A 16,404-nucleotide genomic window follows, 5' to 3' on the forward strand; every position below is an offset into this window, starting at 1 on the left:
AATTTAAAAAGGACCCAAGGGGCAACATTTTCAAGCAGACGGTGGGGCATGTGTGGAACGAACTGCCCAGATGAAGTGGTGGAGGCTAGTACAATTATGACAGTTAAAAGGCATCTGGATGTGTACATGACTAGGAAGGATTTAGAGGGGTGTGGGCCAAACGCTGGCAAATGGAACTAGGTCAGATTGGGATGCCTGGTCGGTGCTGGTGAGTTGAATCAAAGGGTCTGTTTCTGTGCTGTATGACTCTATGTCCAAGTAGAATCCTTCTTCACCTGGAAGCTATGGTTGGGCCCTTGGACTGTGAGGACAGGGGAGATGAGGGGGCTAACACAACATCTTCTATGGTTGCCTGGGAAGGTGCCAAAGACAGGTGGTTAAGAGGTGTAGGGAGTGATTGAGGAGTGGACAAGGAGGGAACAGTTCCTGCGGAATGCTGATAGTGGAGGGGAGGGGGGAAAGTGTTTGGTGGTGGCATTCTGCTGGAGGATGATCATTTGATTGTGGAAAAGAGGACAAGGGGAATTATACCTTTGTTCTGCGCTGGGAAGAGGTGAATGCAGGAAATGGCTTGGTCACAGCTGAGGGCCTTGATAACCACAAACAAGGCAAAGTCCTTGGCCGAAGTAAAGGGAAGACACGCAGAAATCACTCAGTGCACTTGACAGGGCAGATGCAGAGAAGTTGTTTCCCCTTGTGGGAGAGTCTAGGACCAGAGGGTATAACCCCAGAATTAGGGGCCACATATTTAAGACAGAGATGAGGAGGGATCTCTTCTCCTAGAGTATAGTGAATCTGTGGAATTCTTTACCACCGAGAGCTGTCAAGGCTGGGTTGTTAAGTATATTCAACACTGACATTGACAGACATTTAATCAGTAAGGGAATCAAGAACCATAGAGAAAAGGCAGGAAAGTAGAGTTGAGGATTATCAGATAAGCCATGGTCTCATTGAATGATTGGGCAGACTTGATGGGCTGTATGGGCTACTTGGGCTTCTATATCTTGTGATCATATGGTCTGAGGTAGCATCATCTGAATGAATGTGACAGAGACAGAGAGGCTGGGAGAGGGGAATGGAGACCCCCATACAGGAAACATGATGTGTCTATGTAACTGTGGGGGTCAGCTGGTTTGTAATAGATATTAGTGGACAGCCTATCCCCCAAAATAAGAGATATCGCAAGGGGAAGAGTCAAAGATGGACCAAATGTGGATAAGAAAAGGATAGAAATTGGAAGCAAAATTGATTAATTTTCTTTCAGTTCTGGACAAGAGCTGGAAGCAGCACTGATGCAGTCATCGATTTACCAGGGAAAAAGTAATTTCCTTATGTGGCTTAGTGTCAACGCTTGTTTTATTAATATTCCTGTGAAGTACCTTAGGACATTTTATTACATTGAAGACAATGTATAAATGTAAGTTGCTATTTTAACAGAGATGGTAATCGTAGCGTTTGATAGTAATTCTTTCTTTTTGATTATGCTTCTCTGTTCACAATCCTATGTAATCGCATTTGATTGCTTAAGCCTGTTGGAGTTCCGGAGTCAAGAGACTGAATCCACACACACAGAAGATTCTAGAGAAATCCTGGGGCTCCTGCAAAGATCACATGATCTTTCTGCAAATTAAGTGAAGTTTTTGGATTTAGGACAAGAGTCCTTAGGGGACCAAAGCGACACACAACATTCTTATGTCTCAGCAGCAGTGTTCCTAATATATATTAATGATGTGGATGTGGGAACTAAATGTAATATCTCCAAGTTTACAGATGAGATAAAGGCGAGTGGAGTGTGATCTGTGTGGAGGTTGCGGAGATGCATCAGTATGATTTGGACAAGTTCAGTGAGTGGGTAAATGCCTTATAGATAAAATCTAATGTGTATAAATGTGAGGTTATCCACTTTGGTAGCAAAAACAGAAAGGTGGATCACTATCTGATTAGCAATAGATTGGGAGAGAAGGAGGAGCAATGACACCTGGGTGGTCTTGTGCACCAGTTGCAGAAAATAAGCATTGTAGGTTTAGCTAGCACTGGAGAAGGCAAATGGCACGTTGGGCTTCATAGCGAGAGGATCTGAGTCCAGGAGCAGGAATGTCTTGCTGCAATTATACACAGGGCCTTGGTGAGACTCCGCCTGGAGTATTGTGTGTAGGTTTGGCCTCCTTTATCTGAGGAAGGATGTTCTGGTTATGGAAGGAGTGTAACAAATGTTCACCAGACTGATTCCTGGGATAGCAGGATTGACTTGAAAGAGATTGGATTGGTTATAGAGCCATACAGATGCACAGACTCTTCGGTCCAACTCCTCCATGTCAACAAGAGATCCTAAATTAATGTAGTTCCATTTGCTAGCATTTGGTCCATATCCTTCTAAACCCTTCCTATTTGTGTACCCATCCAGATGCCTTTTACATGTTGGAATTGAACTAGTATTCACTACATTCTCTGGCAGCTCATTCCATACACACACCACCCCGTGTGTGAAAAAGTTGCCCCTGAGTTCTCTATTAAATTGGGGAAGCATGGTGGCTCAGTGGTTAGCACTGCTACCTCACAGTGCTAGGGACGTGGGTTCGATTCCTGCCTCTGGCAACTGTCTGTGTGGAGTTTGTATGTTTTCCTCGTGTCTGTGTGGGTTTCCTCCCACAGTCCAAAGATGTGCAGATCAGGTGAATTGGCCATGCTAAATTGCCCATAGTGTTAAGTACCTTAGTTAGGGAGAATGGGTCTGGGTGGGTTACTCTTTCGAGGGTAGGTGTGGACTTGTTGGGCCGAAGGGCCTGTTTCCATAGTGTAGGGAATCTAATCTAAATCTTCCCCCACTCACGTTAAACCTATACCCCCTAGTTTTGGACTCCCCCACCCCAGGTAAAAGACTTGGACTATTCACCCTATGCATGCACCTCATGATTTTATAAGTTTCTATAAGGTCACCCCTCAGCCTCTGATGCTCCAGGGAAAATAGCTCCAGCCTATTCAGCCTCTCCTGATAATTCAAACCCTCCAATCCTGGCAACATCCTTGTAAATCTTTTCTGAATCCTTTCAAGTTTCACAACATTCTCTTATAGTATGGAGACCAGAATCGAACATAGTATTCCAAACGTTGCCTAACCAATAACAACATAACCTCCTAACTCCTACACTCAGTGTACTGACCAATGAAGGAAAGCATACCAAATACCTTCTTCACTATGTTATCTACCTGCGATTCCACTTTCAAGGAGCTATGAACCTGCACTCCAAGGTCTCTTTGTTCAGCAACATTCTCAGGACCTTACCATTAAGTGTATAAGTCCTGGTCTGATTTGCTTTTTTAAAATGCACTACATCACATTTAGTTAAATTAAACTCCATCTGCCACTCTTTGACCCATTGGCCCATCTGATCAATATCCCATTGTACTCTGAGGTACCCCTCTTCACTGTCTGCTACACCTCCAATTTTAGTGTTACCTGCAAACTTAGTAACTATACCTCCTATGTTCATATCCAAATCATTTCTATAAATGACGAAAAGCAGTGGACCCAGCATCAATCCTTGTGGCACACCGCTGGTCACAGGCCTCCAGTCTGAAAAACAACCATCCACCACCATCCTCTGTCTTCTACTTTTGAATCAGTTCTATAACCAAATGGCTCGTTCTCCCTGTATTCCATTGCTCTGCCCTCATCAATCCCCTGCAATACTTTTTTCAAAAAACTCAATCAAGTTAGTTAGACACTATTTCCCACGCAGACATGTCGACTGTCCCTAATTAGTTCTTGCCTATCCAAATACATGTAAATCCTTTACTCAGTAATCCCTGCAACAACTTGCCCACCACTGATGTCAGTCTCACTGGTCTATATCAACTGGTCTTTTTTTTTAGATTAGATTACATTACAGTGTGGAAACAGGCCCTTCGGCCCAACAAGTCCACACCAACCCGCCGAAGCGCAACCCACCCATACCTTTACATTTACCCCTTACCTAACACTACGGGCAATTTAGCATGGCCAATTCACCTGACCTGCACATCTTTGGACTGTGGGAGGAAACCGGAGCACCCGGAGGAAATCCACGCAGACACGGGGAGAACGTGCAAACTCCACACAGTCAGTCGCCTGAGGCAGGAACTGAGCCTGGCTCTCCATGGGTGCCATCGTGCGGCCCAAGTATCTTAAATAGTAGTACCATGTTTGCCAACCTCCATTCTTCCAGCACCTCACCTGTGGCTATCAATGATATAAATATCTCAGCAAGGGGCCCAGCAATCACTTCCCAACTTCTCACACAATTCTACGATACACCTCACCAGATTCTGGGGACTTGGGAGGCTATATTGTGGCTATACTTTTATGAGTTTTAAGATGGTCAGAACTGCATTCACTGGAGCTTAGAATAATGAGGAGGGAATCTCATGGAAAACTATAGAATTCTAACAGGGCCTAAATAGGGTAGCTATAGATTAATCTATTTAATGAGACTAATACCTGGGATGTATGGATTGCCTAATGAGGAAAGGCTAGACAGACTAGGCCCATATCCTTTGGAGTTCAGAGATGACTCAGGGGCACCCTTTTGTGGCAATAGTGTGCCTATTCCTGGTCCAGGAGGCCCACCTGCTCCAGAAGTGCGCTCTAACATGGGTCTGAACAAGGTGAATAGAAAAATATGTTTCTAAAAAAAGATCAGAGGTGACTTAATTAAAACTTACCTAAGGGGGCTTGAGTGAATGGACATGGAAAGTTACTTCTGACAGGAAAATCTCAAACTAATAATCATAGTTTAAAAATGAATGGTCACCAATTAAAGAAGAGTAATTTGAATCTACAGCCACAGAAAAAGGACCTTTGACCCATCATGTTTGCATTGGTCTGTGCTAACAAGCACCTAACCAGAGATGAAGAAATATTTCTTTTCTCAGGGCGTTGTGAATCTTTGGAAGTCCCTTTCTCAAAAGACAGAGGATGCAAAATCTTTAACTATTTTTAAGACAGAGGGAGATAGATTCTTGATTACCAAGGAGGATGAAAGATTAGAGGTGGATACACAGGAACGTAAAGTTAAAATTCAAAATCAGATCAGCCATGATCTTGTTGAATGATGGAGCAGGCTTTTGTTGTTTTCAGTACAGATCCCAGCATCTGCAGTAACTCGCTCCGACATTGTGTTAAATTGACTGCCATGTCTCTTCGAAGAATGTTTACCCTGAAGAGGGTTTGCTCTTCCCTTCAACACGAATTCCCATTGTCTCTTTCACCATGTAATCTGAACTATCAATATCTTTTCTCCCCTAGCATTCTACAGCCCTCCCACCAACTACACCATAAATGCCACTCCCTCCACACTTCATTTCAGCTCTGATGCAGAGTCATCTAGGACTTGAAACGTTAGCTTGCTCTCTCTCCGTGGATGCTGCCTGACCCGCTGTGATCTCCAGCATTTGTCGTTTTCAGTACAGATTCTGGCATCCTACTTTGAAAGTCAAGTTGCCTATTCTTGTGGGGCACGATAAAATGCAGAGCTGGAGAAAGCAGAGCAGGTCAAGTAGCATCAGAGGAGCAGGAGAGTCAATGTTTCGGGCAGGAACCTTCATCAGGACTCTGCCTATTCTTGTTCCTTGGTTGTATGTTTGTCTGTATGCTCATACTTTTGCATTCTATTCTCTCTTTATCCACTTCTTCATCCTCCATTATGCAGCACTAAAATTCTCCAAACATTCAGGCTTATAACTTTCCTTTGCCAAATTTATCAGCCTCCTTCTTTGATCTATCTTCTTCAACATTATCAACGATATTTTAAAATTACACCAACCCAGTAAATAGACAGTAAGTGGTGACATGAATATACCACACCAATAATTTCACGTGAATGGGTTAAACAGTAGGGTCAAGGAGATTTATATGGAGGATTTTGCACCTTGTTAAAAATATTTAAGTTAAAATGACTACGTCTAGAAGTGATATTGATTCTATCGCCACCATCCTGACAATATATGATTACAATTATATGAGTAATTGATTGTGCATAATATCCTTTCATTCATTTTGAACAATAAACAGCCATAGCACGCTATATTTCACTGACCTGCTTCATAAATTTGTTCTGCAGTGACACCACTCACTTTTCTCTATACCAGACTGGGTTATGAATCACCTGTAAACAATAACGCTTTAATAGAGTTAATCATCACCATTATTATGTCAGGGATGAGATGGGGCTTCTTAAGAGAATACACTTTAGTATCAGTGCATCAGATTGTCTGTCACAGACAGCAATGTGAACTGGGTTATGGGGAACCTAATATAATTGTGTAGACACTGAAGAAAGCCATCAGACTGTGTTGGCAGTAGCTTGTGCTTCAGTGAAGATTTACCAACGGACCTCCCAGAGAACCGTACACTGTAGTTTGAGTAGGAGATCTTAGATTTCTGGGACAATCAAAATTGTTGAGAGATTTTCATTTTCTTTGGAGTGTTATTAATGAGGAAAAACACTTCTGCCATTCCTGTGGCTCAGAGGGGCTGGGTACCACGCACATTTCTGAATTGAAATTTGAGGCCCACTTGAGCCCACAATTAAAGATGAAACACCCGCGCAGTATCGAAGAAGTGCTGTGATTGGTGGAGGCGCTGGCATTAAACCTCTGCCCCCTCTGCCCTCTCAGGTGAATTTCCGACACCATTTCTGGAAAGAGGGCAGTGGAGATTTACTCGTCTGTGGAATGTGGGTATCACCAGCAATGCCAGCATTTGTTGGCTACTTGCCATTTTACTCAGTAGCAAGCTGGGTCATTATGGAATGCAGTCAAAGAATTGCTATAGGTCACTTAGGATACGAGGTCCACTATTTAATGAGATAAGGAGAAATCTCTTCACCAAGAGAGCACTGAACCTGTGGAGTTTGTTACCACAAAAAGCAGTTGAGGCCAAAGCAGTGTATTATTTCAAGAAGGAGTTGAATATAGCACAAGGGGCTAAAGGCCATGGGGGAAAAGCACAAACACACTATTGCGTTGGATGATTAGCCTTGGTCATATTGACTGGTGCAGCAGGCTCGAAGGGCTGAATGGCCTATCCCTGATTTCTATGTTTCTCTGTGCAAGCCTGACTGGGTAAGGACAGAGTAGTGACAGTAACCAGATCTACCACCTGGAATTCACAGAATATGAGTTCCCGGATCAGGGCTGTTAATCTGGCCTGATTAGGGAGCCCTGGCTGACAGATATAAACAGGAATGTCAGAGGTTCTGTTCACTCTGAGAGCTGGCTCTGAGGGAGCTGGATCTGTGTCAAGGACTCTCCACGTGCAACTAAATGGGAACTTGGTGATGGGGTACCACCCTCCATTATTTCATACAGCAGACATCCTTCTCTAAAGGCCATGAAAGAACTGGATTGATATTTACATGACTGACTTCAGCTTCATTTCTCAAATATGTTAATCACCACAGAGTTAAGTGCCACCGGCTCTCATTGCTAGACCTTGTACTTGTGTTCCCAGATCACAGGTGTTGTTTTCTGGATTGCTAGTCCAGTGATTCTACTGCACCGTCTCCACAGGTTTTCTCCTTGGTGACTTTATTTGGTATCTTCAAAGCAACTCTCCGTCAGTTGAAGTGGTTCAATCAGGCTGGATTTGACCCTGCCCGGAAGCATGTTACGTATGAGGGACACCAATCCCACCATTGAGTACTCCAAAGATATTCTCTAAATAACCCTGTTCAGATTGTTATGATACACGTCTCAAGCCTGGGCCTCCTGACTCAGAGGTAGGAACACTACCATTGCATCATAAGAGCTCTTGACTGTAAACTGCTGACAGTGCGTGCATTCTGAGTCTACTAGAGCTGCTGCTCAATCAGATTGGCCAGCACCTCTCAAGGGCGTGACTTCTTGTATGCTGTAAGGTGAAACATAGAGCATAGAACATAGAGAAGTACAGCACAGAATAGGCCCTTTGGCCCATGATGTTGTGCTGAGGATTAATCCTAATGTAAAATAAAATAACTTAACCTACGCACTCCTCAACGTGCACATCCAGCCGTCGCTTAAATCTCCCTATAATGACTCTGCTTCCACCACCATCGCTGGCAACACATTCTATGCATTCACAACTCTCTGCATAAAGAACCTACCTCTGATGTCGCCTCAATACACTTCTCCTAATATCTTAAAACTATGACCCCTCGTGTTAGCCATTTTTGCCCTGGGAAATAATCTCTGGCTATCGACTTCACCTATGCCTCTCATTATCTTGTATACCTCAATTTGTGGGTGGCACAGTGGCACAATGGTTAGCACTGCTGCCTCACAGTGCCAGAGACCCGGGTTCAATTCCCGCCTCAGGTGACTGATTGTGTGGAGTTTGCACATTCTCCCCGTGTCTGCGTGGGTTTCCTCCGGGTGGTCCGGTTTCCTCCCACAGTCCAAAAAATGTGCAGGTTAGGTGAATTGGCCATGCTAAATTGCCCATAGTGTTAGGTGTAGGGGAATAGGTTTGGGTGGGTGCACTTCGGCAGGTCGGTGTGGACTTGTTGGGCCGAAGGGCCTGTTTCCACACTGTAAGTAATCAAATCAATTAGTTCTCCTTTTCTCCAATGAAAAAAGTCTGAGCTCAGTCAACCTCTCTTCATAAGGCAAGTCCTCCAGTCCAGGCAGCATCTTGGTAAACCTTTTTTGCACCCTCTCCAAAGCCTCTGTATCTTTCCTATAGTAGGGCGACCAGAACTGGACACAATATTCCAAGTGTGGTCTCACCAGGGACTTGTAGAGCTGTAGCAAAACCTCGCGACCTTTAAACTCGATCCCCCAGTTACTGAAAGCCAGAACACCATATGTTTTCTTAACAACACTATCCACTTGGGTGGCAACTTTGAGGGGTCTATGTACTTGAACATCAAGATCCCTCTGTTCCTCTACCCTGCCAAGAATCCTGTCTTTAATCCGATATTCAGCATTCGAGTTCGACTTGCTTCTGGCTTAGCCCCATGTGCAGTGCATTATGGGTGTGAGGTGGGCTTATCACAGGCAGACATTCAAGGAAATGTGTACTTGATCCCTTCAACCCCAATTCTGGAGACCTCATTGAGCTGCTCCCATTCCCATTCTCAGCCTGTAATATCTCACCTCTCTCCTTCAACCATGATCGCTTCTAATCCCACCCAATCTGAGTGGCACCTGTTCATCTTTAGCCCTTGGTTTCCTCTCCGTCAATGAAAATAAACAGGAGGGGTTTGGGACTTATCGGATAAGACTATCAATGAAACCAGCAAAGAGAAGAATAACTGGCTTCCTTCTGTATTGTACAAGTCTACGATTCTCTGCTGTCAGATTTTCTCTGAAACCATGCCCTTGAATTTTCATGATCCTGCTTCTAAATCACTTTCCAAAGAATAGATATGCATTACAGTCTATTTATCTACAATCATATCTTCAAAAGAAAAGCATCTGTTAGATTGGGCAATAGGTTGTGTTGTGGATTTCATTATCGGAGATTAAAATAGTTGTTTGGCAGCAGGAAACCTGAGCATTGCTGAAAAATGACACATTTCGTGCAAGCTTTCCATCTTGCATTTATCAGAACAATTTGAAAAAAAACTGAATCGGTGTTCTCTATCTCAAGGGAAAAACAAAAATTTATACTGTACAAGAGGAAAATGTTCAATGTTGATTGATTGGTAAATGGATTGTTAGAGTTATGAAGCTATACAGCATGGAAACAGACTCTTTAGTCCAACTCATCCATCCCGACCAGATATCCTAAATTAATCTAGTCTCATTTGACAGCATTTTGTTGACATCCCTCCAAACCCTTCATATACCCATCCAAATGTCTTTTAAATGTTGTAATTGCACCAGACCCCACCACTTCCTCTGGCAGTTTATTCAATATATGCACCACCCTCTGCGTGAAAACGTTGCCTCTTAGGTCCCTTTTAAATCTTTCCCCTCTCACCCTAAACCTATGCCCTCTAGCTCTGGAATCCCCTACCCTGAGTAAAAGACCTTGACTATTCACCCTATCTGTGCCCCTCATTATTTTATAAACCTCTATAAGGTCACCCTTCAGCCTCTGACCCTCCAGGGAAAACAGCCCCAGCCTATTCAGCCTCTCCCTATAGCTCAAAGCCTCCAACCCTGGCAACATCCCTGTAAATCTTTTCTGAACTCTTTCATGTTTTACAACATCCTTCCTGTAGCAGGGAGACCAGAATTGAATGCAGTATTCCAAAACTGGCCTAACCTGTATCTCGTACAGCCATGGAGAAAAAGAAAAGTTGATGCTAATTGACAGTTAATCCTGAGGAATTGTTTAAACTTTAAACCAGGTTGTCTGACTTTGATTGGTCAGCATACTAACCTTAGAAGTTAATGAGTGAATAGGAAACACGCATTTCATTGAAGACAGGCATAAGTTGAAACAGGCGCAGTGTATGTATATGTTCTTTCTGCATCATGCTGTGACAAACCTGAATTTGTTTCCAAAGTACTATATAGCCTACTCAGGATTATTCAGCAAATGTTGTTCAGTTGCAGAATCACATCTAATGTTGCGGGTTTTGCAAGCATGGACTGCCAGGGTACAGCTGGTAGATGGTGGTGTTGTGGTAACATCACTGGATTAATAAGCCAAAACCTTAGGCTAATATTCTAGCTGCATGTGTTCAAATCAAGCTTCAGCAGATGGTTAAAATCTGAGTTCAGTAAAGATCTGAGTAAAATACTAGGCTAATGGTGACAGGGTGACCACAGCCAGTTGTTGTAGAAACCCATTAGGGAAAGAAATCTGTCATCCTTACCATTGATGCCGGGTGATAAGAGTGAGAGAATTTTCCAGTTCACCATCTTTCAGAAAGCGTCAACAAACGACCACAGAACTTGGTTGAACATGATCATAGACCAATCCAATGGAAGATTTTGACTGTCAATCCTCCCTCTTGGGAGTGGAAGTAAAATAGAGAATCGTTAATGTTGATTGAGGCACATCAGGAAGAATAGATCTACTCTTCCCAAAGATAATTGGCAACTTTTATGTCCGTCTGAGAGGGTGAAAGGGTATCAATATGTTCTGGATGAATACAGGAGAGAATTAACAGCAATTGTACTATTGATTGCAATGCTGATTAGGGCAAAATATCCCTCTAAATAAACCCAGTGTGAATGTCACAGCAGAGGTTAAATTAACTGATAAATATTCTGGGTTACTCAGTTGAACATTTTAGAACAGATTAAATGTTTATGTCCATGGGAGGTTTGACTTTGAATGCTTCATAAAACACATCTGTGTTCCACTCTATTCTGGGTGGATTAACAGCTGGAGCATATCTGGAGGGTTTAATTGGAATCAGTTTAGCGGAGCTAACAAGAACCTTTCTTTGTGCTCTGTTTAAGACAGATCGAAAGTACATTAATTTGAAAGCTCTATCTATGCAGTGCTTGGTCTTGAATTAGTTGAAAAGGCAAACATAATAAATTACAGGAACTGTTAAGTCACAGCGTCATTGCTGGCATTAGATTTTTTTTTGTGGTTGCAAGAGCAGAATCATAGAAATATTAAAGATCAGTACACTTTCATGGTAGTTGCTTGGGGGATTTTCGACAAAAGAGAACTAGCTAGCAGGGAGCTAATGATGGAGTCACAGAATGACAGATTAATACAGTGCAGTAGGCAGTTCAGCCCATCAGTGCTGGCTGTTTAGTTGAACTAATCAATTAATTTCACTCCCATGCTCTTCCTCTGTTGCCCAGAAGATGTTTTCACTACAACCCAGTTTCCTTTTGAATTGTACTATTGAATCTGGTTCCATCATGTAGTGCATTCTAAATCGTAACAACTTGCTGTAAAACATTTTTCTCCCCATTATTTTGCCTTAACCCTATCTCCCCTGACTATTGACTTTCCTGCTACTAGATATGTCTTCCCTCTATTTCATAAACACTCATCTTTATCTTAAAAAGGAAGATGTATCCATATTAGAAAGATGTTTATCTGTATCAGGGTGAAGTTATATTTGAGAGAAATCTATATCTCCAGTACAGACAGATATAGATATCTATTTCAGTGAAATGATTCTATACTACATAAATACATGTAACTGCACAATAGAAAAGTATATCATGGAGACATTTGTTGAAATTAAAGAGATATGCACAGAAATACTTCAGAGTTATTTATCTATATTAAATAGATATGGATCTATTACAGAGAGTTATGGTTCTCTATTACTTAGATTTGTATCTGTTATAGAGACATGTGTACTGAATACAAGAGATGTATATCTCTATTATCGAGAGTTGTGTTTCTCTATTACACAGAGATTTGTATCTATATTATACAGACATGCGCATCAATATTACGTTGAGATGTATATCTGTATTACAGAGAGCCATGGATCTCCATTAGACAGAGATGGATATCTGTATTATGGAGTGCTATGTATCTATATCACATAGAGTTGTGTTTCCATATGACAAAGAGCAAGTTTCTCTGTTACACAGAACTGTGTGTTCAGATTACACAGAGATGTTATCTATATTGCACAGAGCTGTTTATCTCTACTACATAGAGGCTTCAATCTGTGATACAGTAAGCCAAGTATCTGCATTGCAGAGAAAAGTGCATTTGTGTTACGGAGAAATATATGCCTACATTTCAGAGATATGCATTTGAATTACAATGAGCTCCATATCTCTATTACAATGATTTGTATCTGAATTACAGTGGGCTAGGTATTTTTATGACCTAGCGATGTGCATACATATTATTGAGATGTATTACAATGAGCTGTGTTTCTATATTAGAGAAATACCCATGTTATTGTTCATCATTTTGAACACCTCTAACAAAACTCCTCTTCCCCACCTTTTCCTTAAGAGAATACAGAGTCATATAGCATGAAAACAGACACTTCAGTCCAATCAGTCCATGCTGACTATAATTCCAATCTAAACCAGTCCCACCTGCCTGCGCTTGGCACATAAGCCTTCAAACATTTCTTATTCATGAACTTATCTAAATGTCTTTTAAACTTTGTAACTGTACACACATCCACAATTTCCTCTGGAAGTTCATTCCACATGCCAACAACTCTCTGTGTAAAAACAAATTGCCCCTCATGACCTTTTTTAAAAATCTTTCTCCTCTCACTGGGGCCACTGCGGTTTGTCATTTTTATAAATGATCTGGATGTAGGTGTAGAAGACCATGATTGCTTCTAACCCCACACAATCTGAGTAACACACGCTCATCTTTCACCCTTGGTTTCCTCTCCGTCAATGACAAAAAACCGGAGGGGATTGGGACTTATTGGGTAAGACTATCAAAGAAACCAGCACAGAGAAGAAGGATATTAAATTTGTGGATGGCACTAAGGTAGGCAGAGTTGTGTATATTGCCAAAGGGTGTTACGGGTTACAAGGGACATAGATAAGATGCAGAGCTGAGCTGAGAAGTAGCAAATGGAGTTTAATATGAAAAGTTATGAGGTAGTTCACTTCAGAAGAAGTAATAGAGTACTGGGCTAATGGTAAAAGTCTTGGCAGTGTAGATGAACAGAGAAATCTCGGTGTCCAGGTGCATAAATCCTGAAAGTTGCCATCCAAATTCATAGGGTTGTTAAGAAGGCATATGGTGTGTTGGTGTTTATTGGTATCGGGATTGAGTTTCAGAGCCACGAGGTCATGTTTCAGCTGTACAAGACACGAGTAAGGCCGCACTTGGAGTATTGTATACAGTTCTGGTCACCGCATTATAAGAAGGATGTGGGAGCTTTGGAAGGGGTTCAGAGGAGATTTACTAGAATGTTGCCTGGTATGGAGGGAAGGTCTTATGAGGAAAGGCTGAGGGAACTGAGGCTGTTTCGTTGCAGAGAAGAAGGTTGAGAGGTGACTTAGCCCAGATATCTCAGATAATCAGAGGGTTAGATAGGGTGAACAGTGAGAGCCTTTTTCCTTGGATGGCGAAGGCTAACATGAGAGGACATAGCTTTAAATTGAGGGGAGATAGATTTAAGACTGATATTAGGGGTAGTTTCTTTACACAAAGTAGTAAGGGCGTGGAACGGCCTGCCTGTACCAGTAGTAGACTCGCTGACGTTAAGGGCATTGAAATGGGCATTGGACATACATATGGATAATGATGGAACAGTGTAGGTTTTTGTATCAGATTATTTTCACAGGCTGGTGCAACATTGAGGGCCGAAGGGCCTGTACTGTGCTATAACATTCTATGTGTTCTATATATGTTCTGTGTGTTCTATATGTTCTATATGTTCATCTTAAATGTATGCCCCTTAGTCTTGAAATCCCCCACCCCTTAGGAATAGACATCTCTCATTCACCTTATCTATATGCCTCATGATTTTATAAACCTCTATACGGTTGTCCCTCAATCTCCCATGCTACATTGAAAGAAGTCCCAACTATCCAGGAAATCCTTATAACTCAAACCCTTTGTTCCCAACAACATCCTGGTACACCTCTTCTACTTAATAATATCCTTCCTATAACAGGGTGACAAGAACTGGACATAGAACTGCCTGCATTTCCCTCCTCCCTGATACCATTCTAGTATATCTCTTCTGTAGCCTCTCCAATGCCTTGACATAAGAACATAATAGGCTGACGCTGCAGAGTGGGGCTGGGGAGCTGGTGACACAGCAGCTGTGCCACTGGATTATAATTCCAGAACATCAGGACAGGGACAGAGGGCAGATTCCACCATAGCAGATGGTGACATTGGAGTAAAAAGCCAGCCCAATGACAAAAGGCAACCATTAACAATTGTCTTAAAGACCTATTTCACTAGTGTCCTTTAGGGAAGGGAATCTGCCATCCTTACACGTGACTCCAGATCCACAGCAATGTGGCTGACTCTTAACTGCCCTCTGGGCAATTAGGGTTGAGCAATAATTGCTGGCCCAGCCAGTGACACCCACATCCCATGAAGGAATCCTAGAGAACTACAACAGAGAAGAAGGCCCTTCAGCCCCTTTGAGTCTGTGCTGGTCAAAACAACCACCTGACTATTCTAGTCCCATTTTCCAGCATTTGGCCTAGAACCTTGAATGCCTTGACATCACATCTAAATGCTTCTTAAATGTAATGTGGGTTTCTATCATTGCCTCCAGGCACCCTCGGGATGAAAAGGTTTTTCCTCACATCCTCTCTGCCATGACCTTGAATCTATGTTCTTGGTCAGTGAGTCCTCTATCATGGGTAAATGTTTATTCCTGTCTACCTCATCCACGCCCCTTATCATTTTATATACTTCAGTTATGTTCCTTCGCAATCCCTTCTGCTCGAGGGAAAACAAGCCCAGTCTATTCGATCTCTCTTCATAACAAACTCTCCAGCCCAGGCAGCAACCTGGTAAATCTCCTTTGCCTTCACCCCCACCCCCCCCCTCCAGTGCTATCACTTCCGTCATATAATGTGGATTCCAGAATTGCATACAATACTTTAGCTGTGGCCTAACCAATGTTTTATACAATTCCAGCATCACCTCTCTCCCCTTAAACTCTGTGCTTTGAGTAACAAAGGTAAGTATTCCATATGCCTTCTTACCCATTTTATCAAACTATCTTGATACATTAAGGAGACCAATGAACATGTGCCTCAAGGTCTCACTGACCCTCAGTGTCTCCCAGGATCCTACCAATCTTTGTGAATTCCCTTAACTTGTCTGTCCTGCCCAAGTGCATCACCTCACATTTATTCAAATGAACGCCATTTGCCGCTGACAGCCCATCTCACCAGCCCAATTGTATTCTTCTGTAATTTCCCACCCCACCAGTTTTGTATCATCCGTGAATTCAATGGTCAACACTCCTACATTCGAGTCTAAATAATTTATATCAACCACAAACAGCAAGGACCCCAGCACTGACCTCTGTAGGACCCCACTGGAAAATCTCTAGTCAGAAAAATGCTCCTCCCTCATCACCATCTGCTTCCTGCTACTCAGCCCATTTTGGATCTGATTTGCCAAATGTCCTTGGATCCCATTTCTTATTAGCCTCCCATGGTTGTACCTTCTCAAAAGTCTTGCTGAAGTCCTGTAGACTACATCAAAAGCATCTATACACCTGGTCACCTCTTCAAAACGTTCAACCAAATTTGTCAGATATGACCTCCTCTTAACAAAACCACGCTGACTGTTCTTCATTCATCACTGCCTCTCCAATTGCAGATTATATCTGTCCCTCAGAATTGCTTCCAATAGTTTTCCTACCGCTGAGGTGAGACTGACTGGCTTGTAGTTCCTTGGTTTATCCCTTGTTGAATAACATTAGGACTTTGGCTGTGCTCCAATCCTCCAGCATCTCTCCTGTGGCCAGAGAGGAACTGAACATTTTAAGTGGCCCTGCTATTTTCTCCCATGCTTCACCCAACAACCTGGAAATCATTTCATCTGAC

Source organism: Hemiscyllium ocellatum, chromosome 4, assembly GCF_020745735.1.
Source record: "Hemiscyllium ocellatum isolate sHemOce1 chromosome 4, sHemOce1.pat.X.cur, whole genome shotgun sequence".
NCBI classification, from domain to species: Eukaryota; Metazoa; Chordata; class Chondrichthyes; order Orectolobiformes; family Hemiscylliidae; genus Hemiscyllium; species Hemiscyllium ocellatum.